The sequence below is a fragment of the Netta rufina genome, assembly GCF_964035555.1.
Source record: "Netta rufina genome assembly, chromosome: 5".
In the NCBI taxonomy this organism is placed as follows: Eukaryota; Metazoa; Chordata; class Aves; order Anseriformes; family Anatidae; genus Netta; species Netta rufina.
The window spans coordinates 12,736,913-12,750,411 of record NC_140128.1 but is presented as its reverse complement, the minus strand read 5'-3'; positions in this window follow the sequence as shown (position 1 = coordinate 12,750,411).

Genomic DNA, 13,499 nt, shown 5'->3' with positions numbered 1-13,499 from the left:
TGACATATGCAACCATTTTCTGGGTCAATTCACAAGGGGTACCTAGTGGCCAGAAGATGATCATAATTCTGGGTCACTATATATCTGGGCCAGAGTGGAACTAGTAAGCAAGAAGCAAAATATTCCTTATATGGCTCTGGAAAAAGTAACCAGTTCTGCTGGGAGTTTCTTTGTCTTTCTATTTTGGAATGCAGCTGCTGCCTGTGGATCAGGGGAAAAAAAAAAAAAAAAAAAAAAAAAAGTGAACTACATACATAAATATGTTTAGAAAATTAGTTTTTTGGATCTTTCTGCAGCTCAGGTTTTGACATGAATTTTGTATGATTTTTGGTTCTTTTACACCTTAATCATGACCCCTCGTTCGGCATTTGTTCAATTGTAGATGACATGTTCACCTCCTTCTCACAGAGCTTCCCTCACACATCCAACTCTCCCTTTAATTGTTAAAGATTCCTCTTTAACACTGCAACTCCCTTATGGATATACTGCACATTTCATCATCTTGCCTCCTGATTGCCCTACAAGGTTTGCCAGATACACATCTTGACCCCCACTTCCCACCTCCTTTCAAGAAGAGAATCACGACAGACTCCTTAAGCAGAGACAATCCCCTGCTACACTGCTGAGCCTGTGGAAATTGGCTTTTCCAGCTCAGCCCACGGCAGGAAAACCTTGAGCTTTGTCTTCTGTCTATACAAGAACATAAAAGTGGCCACACTAGGCCAGTAGTGGGAAGAAAATCACATAAAGGGGATGGAGAAAGTCTGACTAATGCTTTCTTTGCTTCCTTGTCTTCATGGCTCAGGAGCTTCCAAAGCCATGAAGATCATCCTCATGGTCACCTCTGCAGATCTGAACTTTCTCTGACATAGGCAGACTTTTGCAACCATTTGCTGACTTAACTAACACATGCAGCTACTTCATTCAGCCCATAGTTGAACAGGTAATGCTGTAATCATAGTACTAGGAGGTCTTATCTTAAAGAATATGCCATATCATCAGGGACTTCTGCCACTGATGAAGTGAGGTAGAAGTGAGGAGTCTGAAAGAGGACAAAAAGGACTGGACATGCTGCTTAGATGCCTTTGGGTACTTTCTCAAGGTGCTAGGAAATCTAACAGAGCTAAATCAGAAATCCCTGAGATTTGGAAACAATACGAAAAATAAGATGCTGTTAAGGGTAGAAGATGTTGACAGAGTGGAGAAGGCATTCAGCCCATCCATGAGATGCATTTTTCATGTGTTTGCTTCAAGCTGTTCTGAGAATTATATAAAAACTGCTTGCAACAGGCTATGGAAGAAAGGCCAGATAAAAATCTTTCAGCAAGATAATAATTTAATAACATAGCTCCCCAAGATGTTTTCTAGCAATTCATATATGAAGTTTCCCTTGCCAGAGATTATATGTGCTGTGAAATGAAAACAAGGAATGAAGATACCATATTTTAATAAATAATCACCATGCAGCAGCCTTTTGCTACTATTGCTAGGGAAAACAAAACAACTCTTGCTAAACATCGAATATTAACAGTATGCGAGCTCTTACAAGCCAAAAACTGAAGAATTTTTTGGGTGTGCTGATGGATGTAACTGGTACAGATACATAATTTAACTGTAGCCTTGGCACATACAGTCACTGCATCTATCTATAATCATTGCTTATTTTCAGCACATGCTGTTCTAAAAAATTTGCACTGTAAATGTATTTCAAAATCAGGTTTACACTTGCTGCTTGTTTCAATACCAAATAATACAGTTGCTCCTTTTTCTTTAAGGCAAAAGTAAGCTAAAATAAGGCCAGACTAACAACCTTCCTTGCTGGCCATTCATGTTGCTGATGCCCAGAATCACCTTGCTTTTGTATTTGTCATCTCTGCCTTTGGAAAGAGACTTGCAAGGTGGAAAGATGAAAGCCTGTACTTGCAAGCTTAACTTTATGGGCAGATTCAGGACTGAAAACATATTTTACAGTCACTCTCACCACGTATTTTATCCAGATTCTGGTACAAAAATACATATAAGAAGAACAAAAGCATATCCATGATTATAAGATGGACCCCAGCTTATGACACATTTGTATTACTAACATTTGCCTGGGCTAGATTTATTAGTACCACCAAAGAGATGTAAGACAAGGAAAAGAGAGCACAATCTTTGGACAATGGCCTGCATCTTTATAGACAAAGCAAAGAGAAATGCGGCGTTCATTAAAAGAGAAATTGTCCCATTCCACCTCCAAGAAGCATTGAAGGAATGAAGCAGGGCTGGTGGGTCCCACCTTCCACCCCTGCACACTATAGCACTGACACTATTCTCTTCCATGGGAGTCCTGTCAACTTCAGGACCATGCTATGGGATTGATAGCTTTGTTGTTGCTTTTTATAACCTCAACATTTTTATAACCTCCAGAGCTGCGTGAGAGGTGAATTGCCTCAGGACAACATCAGTGCTGCCCACCTGCTCAAGAGTCCTCATGTAATGGTGAGTACGTATAAATCCAAGGATGTTCCCATGCTAAAATTATGATTAGAAGAAAGTACAATTGATTTCCTCAGATTGATAATGCTAACAGAGAAAAGATGAAGCTAACTGTAACTAGTCCACTCCAGTTGTTAAACATTTCCTAAGCATGGTTTTCAGCTCCTGATACTTCAGACACGAATATTTTTGATGACAAAAAATTAGGCACTGGCCAACCTTTGGTGCTTATAGATTCTCTATTCCTGTTTTGAGATTTTCACTGATATTTTTTGGTCTTTCTGTCCATTGGTTATGTGACAGAGGCTTTCTATGAATGAAGAATTGTTACTACAGATCACATGGAGAATTAGAAGGGCTTTTGTATTGCCTGGGTGCAGTTCATGCCTTACCACAAAAAAAGATCTTTAGTGCAATTTCCAACAATTAAAATGATCAGGTGTAGGATTTGCAACTTCTATTCTAGAAATAGAAGACACAAATTAAACTTCCAGAATTCCTCACTATCACAAGGAAAAGCCCACATACTTCTGAATGAAGGATGGTTGCCGACTATTTTCCCTGACTCAACCCACTGTCAGGGGCTGGTACTTGGCAGATACTTTTACTGAGGCATTTCACGAGGCAGAGGTGTGAGTTAACAGAAGGAAATTGGAAAGAGAAATCCTTTTACAAGTCAGATTTAGCCTGAAGGTGTAAGCTCATGTTTTCTCTTGTATCAACTCGTTATGAGATTCTGAGATTCTGTGCTACAGATACGGGACAGTTTGAACAGGATGGTGGTCTAAAAGAGCTTGCTAGACAATGGCAAGGTGTTTACACCACCCAACCTTAGGCACTGAAACTGTCAATTCAGGACAGAGGGCCACATATGGCTGTCATGTGTTTCTTCAGCAACAAAAAGAAGCACAGCAAAAACAAAAGTGAAGGAAAAAGGCTTGTGCTTACAGTGACAACATCTACCTCCTCAAGCTTTTGTATTCTGTGGCCTCAGGTTGTAAATGCTTTAAGACAGGGGTTTTGTCTTCCTCCAAGTGAAAATACTTCAACAGATGGTGAAGTCTTACAGACCACTGAAAGAATCTTTCGCAGTGCTATTAAAATAAAGCAGTTGTCTACATTTTTATATGCAAGAAAGGAAGATTTTTGAGAGGAATGTGGGCTTGGCCCATCCATCACTGTCACTGAAACAGACCTCTACATAAAAATCAAGTAAATGAAATAATTAAGAGAAGAATGAAGAATTATTTTCTAAAAGGGAGATACATGATGACCATCCTCAAGAAAAGTGAGTTTCAAGCTGTGGTGCTTCAGCTGGTGCAAATGGAGACAGTGCTCCTGAAGCCTCCAGACTTACAGGAGTACGTGCCGGCTAGGCATGTAGCCTTTTGCCACTTTCATATCCTTAGGATGACGAAAAGGATTTAGCATGCAGAAGGGTACAGCTAGTTGCTATAGGGCTCATGGTAAATGATTCCATAGTTTGACACTGCACTGACCTGAGACCAAGATCTGTGGGATTCAGGAGATCTATGGAAGAAATCTGTCTGGTCCCTATTTTAGAAACTGTCATGTGCATTCTGCCACCAGCACGTGCTGTGAACCTGGCTGCAGTACAGCTCTTGCATCCCTTGTGGCAAGTTGGGAAGCAAAGTTTCAAACCCCACCGCTCTGCTGTGATTATGGAATTAAACGATACAAGATAACCTGGGACATGCTCTATACTTTCAAAGCTAATGAAGTGAGCACGGTTAAAAACACAACTGTAAGAGCAAACACCATCAAGCAATCTGCCCCTCTTGTATACATCTTTATTGGCGCCTGGGAGGAAGTCTAAATTGCCAGTGCCAAGTCATATGAGTTACATGAAAACAGAGGGGTGACATTAAGGAAACAAACAGCCAGACAGAAGAAAAGAGCAGCGGCAGTCTGGTGGCTAAATGGAAAGTCTGATGGCGGGACAAAGAGCATGAGCAGTGCTTGCAGCATGGGAGGCCCAGCAATAGAAAGGAGGGAGAAGGAGTCAAAGAACAGAAGTGGTCAGGACGAGTAGTGTGTGATCCACAGGAGAGTGAGAGGAAAAACACTGGGCAGAAATAGGAAGGGCCTGTAACATCTGTATCTGGCATTGGTGGGACTGCTGTGGAGCAAAGCTGCACCCCACTCTGCCAGGCAGAGCACCAGCTCGCTGGACAATTTAGAGGGCGTCCATGAAAGAGCTACGTGAATGGATAGAGGGCTAGGAGGCAAGTGGATTGGAGTGTGGCTCCAGGTCATTCTGTAAGTGGAAAGGCTAAGGGTTTACTCAGACAGAATCTATAAGTACCCAGCTGGGTAATAAATCTTTGATAATAGAGGTCCTCTTCTGTCAAGCAAGCAAAGCGTTAACAGGAGCTAATGGCCAGAAGCTGATGACAGACAAACTCATGCTAAAAGCATGCTGCAGATTTCTAACAAGGGGCATAATTTGTGCAGGACCAATTTCCAAAGGATTGTGGAAGGTTCTCCATCATGGGCAGTTTTGAAGTCAAGACTGGTTGTATGCAGCTTGTTTTTAAGGGATCTATTTTCATTCAATCACAAGTTAAACTGAAGAAGATCAATGGCCTGTGTGGTACAGAGGGTCAGACTACAGGACCACAATGAGTCCTCGTGGACTGTTCACTCACAAATCTATCCATCTGCTTCATATAACCTCCCATAAGGACTTTCCTGTTTACTTGTCAGTCATCTTATTCACGTATTAAAAAGACACAAACTGGTTGTTGTAACAACTCCCTGGAAAACAGAATAACCGAAGTAACTATAAGGAATTCTTTTTCTTTCCCTGTGCTGCTAACCCATGAAGTTAGAGCAACTCATGTTTCTGAGCTGATCAGAAGATAAATAAGGAATTAAAAGCTTTGTACATCAAGCATAGACAACACCGAAGTTGAGACTGAGGACAACTCACCATCATGAAAACTACTTAGTTTCTGAGGTCTACAAAAGATTCAAGCCACAAACCAGCCTGGACTCCACCGTTGATCCATGTTTACATTGGGCCCACTTGGGATGTTGTAAGAGTATTAACATGTGAGGCAGATTAAAAAAAAATACATAAAAATCACAAATCCTCTGAGAGCACCAAGAGGCCATCTCCAGAGAGAAAGGCAGCTGTGCCTCAGCAAGTCACATCACACCACAAAGCCCAGCAGGAAAACAAGGTCTATGCTTCACCAGGTGAACTACTTTAGCATGAAGTCTTAGCATCTCAGTAATAGTGAAAAGAAAGAAATTGCCATCTCCAGCTCAGGACAGAGCTGGGTGAAAGAAAACCAAACCACTGCAAATGCAGCTGAAGGACCTGGTTTAAGAAAGTGGCATGTGCAAGCTTAAATATGTACACATTTAGCAGGTGAGATTAAGCAAATGAGCAGATGTTTTCCTAGGGAGGGTATCTTGTGGAGAGCAGAAGAACAACCCGAATATTCTGCTTTTCCATCAGACTCTGCTAATTTGCTATTGAAAACCCAGGAAAACAGGAACCCAAGGAGCACATTTTATGCCTGATTATTTCTATTTCATTCTCTGGTTGGTTGGAGAAGCAGAACTCATTTTCACACATACAGCTCCATTGTAAGTGTAAATGTTTATTTCTTTTCTGCTATATATATATTTTTAATAATCAGAGGAGATTTGAAAAGCCTGAAAACCTTCTGAAGTGTCAGGCACTAAATTATATGATAAGTGTATTTGCAATAAAATGCTGCCTCCTAGAGGCAACAATATCTTTTCTTAGACTTCTAAGAGTTGGTTATTATGCCAGATACTCATTTTTTACAATGCCGTTGCTGTAAAGGACATTTTGCAGAGAAAAGCATCGAGATATCATACTTTTAGCTAAAATGATGTCTTTAGCTATATTAAGGTCACAAAGCCATGAAATTCAAGAATAAATGTTGGCTATAAAGTCTTAGTTCTATCCACTTCTTTGTCAGCCTTGTCTTTAAATAGGATAAAGCGTACAGGATGGCACACTATTTTATTTCCAAATAATATATCCAAATAATCTCTTGATAATTTGCTGATAAGATGCACCCTCTCCACAAATAAATCTGTGTTTTGTACTGAAAGCAGCTGTTTTCTAAGTTCCCCTCCATCTCTGTGAAGAAGTTGATAAAGAAAAATACAATTCCAATTGCAGGCTGATCTTACAGTTTATGCAGCTAGAAATATACATGATGTGCTTCTTTCTCATTTTCTCTACATCCAACCTGATACCTCGAGGTCTGATGTACTCGACCTGAGTGTTCTTATCTGCAGCAAAAGTCTGTGGGAGCCATGCCCAAGGAAAGTGCAGCATGGAATTAAGCATTCTGAACACAATAAGCAGCAACAGGTCTTTGGTAGGTGTCATTGTGCCCCTAAATCAAGTAGGTGGATTCTGCTGCCTAATTGCTTCATAATTCAGTTCCCCATAAAAGAGGAGAAAATATATTGCTTGATCCCAGACAAGTGGCATCTGCATAGATTCAAAACAGGGGGACTGGAGAAAGGCCAAGGAGGCAAGCTGTCCTCCAAGTAGGACTTGAAGGCTGTGTCTCCATCCCACAGCCTCTCATACATGTATCACAGATACCACTGTCACTGCAGAAGAAATGTTCAGGGAAAGAAGGGAAAGATTCATGAAAAAGGCTGCCATGTTTTTCACTGCAGTGCAAGATACAAACAAGTAATGTAATGGCCAAAGCCACATCTACTTTTCTGTGAGTTGATTCTGTTTTTGGAGCAGATTGCCTTTCCCTTAACTGTTAAGTGTCATTCTGGTCTCTTCAACCTAAATAAGGATGTCACCAAAATGAAAAAAGTTCATAGATCAAAAAAGATTATCAGATGTGTGGAACAGCTTCTGGGTAAGGAATAAACAAGCCAGCTCTCCAGATTGGAAAAGAGATACTGAACAGGGAAAACAAAGAGGTCTCTTAAATCCTGAGTGTACTGGGGAAAGTGGTTACGGATCAACTTCCCAACTTCAGTATAAGAGCTACAGGGAAGATTCAGGCAGGATCCAGCTTCAAAATAAACAAACGGAAAATATTGTGTATACTTGCCCTGTTCTTACATGCTTTTCTAAGCAGCCACTTTTGTCCCTTGTCAGAGAGAGAAAACTGGGTCAGAGGAGGCCATGGTCCAACCCTGAATGGCTATTGAGCAGATGCCACTGTACACATTTTGTTTCCTATATTTTTTAGGTAAAACCCTGAAAAAAAAAAATCAGATTCTTTTCTGGAAATGTTATTTTGAGTCACTGACTCATGTAAAGTGGCAGTTTGGCAGCAGCTCTTGGACTTTTATTATTTCTTTTCACATCTCCTTTGTGCCTCGGTCAGAATTTTCATGTAGTCCCTCCCTTTGTCATAGAGGCATGGATAGGAAAGCACACTGGACAGACTGTGAGCCGGTCTGCTGTCTAGTCACTCACTGTGTTTATTGGGGTCTTTTGCTAGGCACTCCCATCAGCAGAAGCTGCCAGTACCTCAGCAGTCGTTCTTAATGCAAGATTATGAATCAGTTTGCAGTGATTTTTGTACTATTATTAATATCAAGAATACCATAGGAGATGTTTTCCCTAAGATTGCTTGATCCTGTTTGTTGATACAGAGATGGAGAAAAGAGCAGGAGAAAACATTATAGATATGAGAGACTCTCAGATTCTAATTCTTTTTATTTTTTTTTTTACTATCTTTTTATGTTTTATGTAAAAAAATATGTTTCTGTTCATGTTCACCTCTGGGGATTGCTTTTGACCCACATTTTTTTTCTGTTTTTGAAATATTTTCTATAACACTGCTGTTATACAAATTTCAGTCAACACTGATATAAATAGTTGGTGCACATGATCACAGACCCAGACATTCCAGTCAAGAAACAAACAGACCTTAACAACACTTTCTACAAAAACAGGCTTTTCAGAAAACAGCCTTCAGCTGTCAGGATAGATATTTTCTATTGAGTTTATTGACAGTGAGTTAAGTGCGAAGAGTGGCAGGAGTCCATTTTTATGATATCCTTCCTGCTTCACTGCTGTGACACCTGACCTCCGTGCCTTCCTTTGAAATAGTTGAGACTGGGAATTGTTTTGTTGTCTGCAGAAATATATCTGCTATTTTTAGCTTTTCAAATTGAGATCATAATGCAGATCTGGCCTTGTCCCGGTCAAGTCTGACAGGTAATTGCTACTCAGAATCAATGTTGTCTGGTGTGAAACAGGGCAATAGGTCTTTCACACTTCACACTCCATCAGCACCATTATGGGCAGCCTTGCAGTCCCACCTAATCTACATGATCTTGAGATAACCACCAGCTTCAAGATTTAGGCACTTCTGTGGTGGAAAGCACAGGGTCATGCCTGTGATTGTCCCAGAGGACTGTACTTGCTTTTTACACAGTTTTTAATCTCCAAAGGAGACATGACAGAACCTTCCTCTAACATGGGACTCAAAAAAATAATACATCTAAATTTGAAAGGATGCCTCCCACGTGTGTTTCTTTCAGTAGATCTGGGCAGTTGTTACCTTCATTTTCCCAGTTGTCCAAAATACACTTCAAAGAGGACTAGCCTTTCCCCGGTGGGTTCCCTGACTTGCAGCCCTGTGTCCTCAGCTGCACCATAACCCCTCTCAAAACTCCTTTGGAGCTTTCAAGCTCCAAAACTGCAAAATTGGTCAGAGGCTCTTTGCTGGATTAAGTAAGAGGAAATCCAACAGAGTTATGACAAAGAGTAAAACCCTTATTGCAAATTATCTTTCTCAGTCATTTCCACTCTTGATTCCACAGTCTTGACTCCATCGCTTTGCTTACGCAGGACAGTTTACTCTGTCCTTTTTTCTGAACACATTTGTGACCTTTAAAACTTATTTATACCCTCCCTTTACCCTTCTTCTGCTTTTTCCTTTTTACATCTTCTATCTGTTCATTTTGTATGTCTTCTCTTTCTCTCACTATATGGGAATTTATTATTAAGACAAAAGTCTGTTCCATTTGTATTTTATCTCCATCTGACCTTTTCCTGATCCATTCCCACTGCCCTATTTCATCACTTACGGATCCCATCGCAACATCTGACTGTCGTGTCTTCTCACAATGTGAAATCTCAGGTTAGCACTGATGTCTTCTCCCAAGAGACTTCATACGAGCTTAAGTTTAACATAGCCATGCTAAAACTCCGGATTTTCTCAGCCCAGTTGCCTTCACCATCCAATACCTGTCACAGCATCAGTTATATATCAAAAGTCTTCATCACTCAAGCCCATACATCACTGATCTCTCCAGCATGACATGTGCTTGTCATACCAGCAGCAATTTGCATCTTCTTGGACAATGCCAGGCTCTTCTTGCTGCCTGGATCAACCTGGATCCTCTGAAGTACCAATTCCACTGACAACATTTTGTGAGATATCAAAATTTGTGGCTCAGATGAAATCACCCCAAAGCTGTGATTTAGGAGAGAAAACTGTTACAACAAAGTTAAAATTTTGCCTTTCACCTAAATTGTGGCAAAATACGTGAATTCTGTGTCAAAATTTCTGCTCAAAGTTGAGACACACTTGGTACCAGACAGGAGGAGGGAAAGGTCAGCTCCTGTCTGTAGAACAGGAACAGTTGTGTAATCTTGTAATAACATGGCAAGGTAGATAGGAAAGACTTCTCCCTACCACTTCTTTTCCCAGTTTGGCTAACTCTGCACAGGTCTGGACACAGTAATGTTGGGGCACATAAACCACATTATGATTAGATTCAGAGGCTACTTCTTTATTTAGAAAAGAAATATAGATGGACTAAACACCCCCAAAATCTTGTTAGGGTCATTCCAGCCATGGTGGATCAGATAGTGCCTTCCATGTCATTCTAATGGACCCTGAGAGGAAGATCCCAAACCCTCTTCTTCTCATGTCAGAGACAGAGAAAAGGCAAGGCAAAAAGACCTTAATCTCCACAAAATGTAGTGCCATGCGACATCCAGTGGCACTACTGATATGTAGGACAGACTGCAGAGCTCAGACCTCAGTGTAGTAAGTATGTCTTCTTCCCTATGTCGTGAGCATAACAGAAGATAAGGAGCAGGAAGGCAGATGAAAAACAGCTACTTCCAAGCTGTTGGTAAAGGGAGGGAAGTGTCCTGCTTTTTCTTCAGCTTTTCTGTCACTTCCCTCCAGACCTGGCCAGGTGAGTGCACTACAGAATCACAAAATGGTTGAGGTTGTCAGGGACCTCTGGAGACCATCTTGTCCAACCCTCTTGCTAAAACAAGGCCACCTAGAACAGGTTACCCAGCACCATGTCCAGATAATTTTTCAACACCTCCAAGTGGGGAGGCTCCACAACCTCTGTGGGGAACCTGTGTCAGTGCTCTATCACCTGCACAGTACAAAAGCACTTCCTGCTGTTTAGCTGCAACCTCTTGTGTCCCAGTCTGGGCCTGTTGCCTCTCTTCCTGTCACTGGGCACCACTGGAAAGAGCCTGGCTCCAACTTCTTTGCACCTTCCCTTTGGATATTTTTAGACACTGATAAGATCCCGCCTGAACTTCCTCTTCTTCTAGGCTGAACAGTCCTACTCTTTCAGCCTTCCTTATAGGAGAGGTGCTCCAGTCCCTTAAACATCTTGGTGGCCTTATGCTGGGCTCTTCCCAGTATGTCTAGGTCTGGCTTGTACTGAGGAGCCTAGAACTGGACACAGTACTCCAGCTGGGGTCTCACCAGTGTTGAGCAGAGGGGAAGGGTACTCTCCCAGCCTGCTGGTGATACTTTGCCTAATACAGCCCAAAAAGCTGTTAGCAGCAAGGGCATGTTACTGACTCACACTGAACTTGGTGTCTACAAGGACTCCTATGTCCTTCTTTTCCAGCTTTATATTTCATCAAGAGTGCTCAAGACTGGAAGTTTTTCACACACCTCACCTTCCTTTGGCAGCCCCTTTGCAAGCCCAGTCACACTGAAGCTCTGTGATTTCTCTTTTTCCAAACTCTAACTGTAACCCCGTGACCTATCTGTATCAGTGACCAGGTCCAAAAGTCACCCACCTGTGACTGCCAGAAAAAATGACCAAGACTGGAAGCTTGGTCATTTTTGGCACATCTCACCTTCCTTTGTCAGGTGTTGCTGTTCCTTTTGGCACACTTCACCGTTCTTTGACATGTTGAGGGCTGCTAACCCAGACATTTATTCAGTGTATGGAACAGCCTGGTGCCTCCCCAGTTGTAATTAACAGAGGGACACAGAACCATTATATGGTCTCCAAATGTACTCAGACCTTCATTCCCAGCAGCATTTTGTTCCACTATGAAGAAAAGTTGCAAGTCCATTGCAGCTTCAATGGCACAGGGCAGGAGAAGCCCTGGAGGGAGGTGATGGAAACCCTTGACCACCAGTGGGAACCCAGGCTGAGACAGGAGAGTTGCCTGCAGAAGAAAGACCCTGTTCTGGTGGGATTGGAAGAGAAATGTACTCAACGTGTCAGTGCCTGACTATCACTCTGGAGAAACATCACTGCTTCTGTATTCCTAGAGTTGGTTTGTTACTGCTAGAAAGCATCTGGAAGCAAATGTGTATGTGTAAGCGGCACAGTGTGAGGAATTTCAGTACAAATAGTTCTTACTGAAAGGCTTCTCTAAATCACCCTAGGCTAGCAGTCAAACCATCTGCTAGAGTAGCCATACACTGGAGTGTGGAAAAGATATTGTCTCATAACCGCTCATAATTTGGACTGACTGCCTTGTCTGACAGCAAAGGGCATCCCCATTAGTTTCAGTATGTGAGTGCTTTTATCAAGCACAGACATCAGCAGAGATGCATGTGCTCTGTTCCTGTGGGGACTGGTAGGTCATCAAGACTTCTGCCCATTTAGTGGCATAATAAGGCAAAAAAAAACCACCAAGGTTTTACTGGATAGTTCAGTTAATTGTGTAAAAAGGTTGACTTGATCATTTGATATGCATCCTTTTTTTTTTTTTTCCTTTTTTTTTTTTTTTTTCTTATTTGTGTTTTGTTTTGTTTTTGTTTAGTTATTTCGTTATAAAATCCAGTACCTTAGTAGTGTGATATTTCTTCCTCAAACCTCAGGATACCAGAATTGAAGTGGTCTGAGGGAAGCATCATAATTCATTTAATGACAGGCCACAGAGACTGCCTCTATGGCCCTCATAAATTCTTGGATAGACGAACTCTGGAATTGTCTTCTCCTTTTTTATGATGGCTCAAAGTGAGTAACATGTGGGCCCCTCTCTCTTCTAGGTCAGAAAAGATTATCAGAATTAAGAAAGGGATAAACTCCACCCTTCTTTCCTTAGCCAGAAAGCAACTACTTTGAATATTCCACATCACCAATTTCTTCAATTTCGTACAAGAAGAATTTACTTTTTCAAAGGAGGAATACATATATACACCCAGATTCCATTTTTAATGTTCCTTATCAGAGATAGAAGGGAGATACATATGTAAAGGATGTGAGCAGACCTCCACAGAAGCTTTTTCAGAGTGCCTTGACCTTGATTCCTTGATGAACTCACACTGTATCATTTGCAGATCTGCAATAGATCCAGCTCTGTAAGGAAGTGGATCTTCAGTTCAAATCTTCCAGTACAAAAAAAAATGTTTTTCCTGCATAAAATCCTGGAAAGCCAATGCTGAGTCCACTAAGGAGAATGGTAACTACAGCAAAGACGAATTTGAAACCAAAAGGCTAGATTTGAAAGCCCTCAGATTAAAGTTTGGCCATACAAGCCTCTATCAGCTGATTCCCTAAATCTAAAATAAACGAAATATGAAAATATAGCTTAACTTTTCCCTCCCTCAGGAGGCTTCAGGACAGCCACTCTAATTTTTTTATGTGCAGGTTCTTGAAGGAGAGGGCCTTTTCCATGTGTTTATTGAGCAACATAGAGTACACTGGTGAGTGCTTGAAAAATGGCAGTCGTAGGTCATTTAGCAATGTCGCTTTAACGCATTCAGAAGCCAGTAGCAGAGTCTCCACAGATGAAT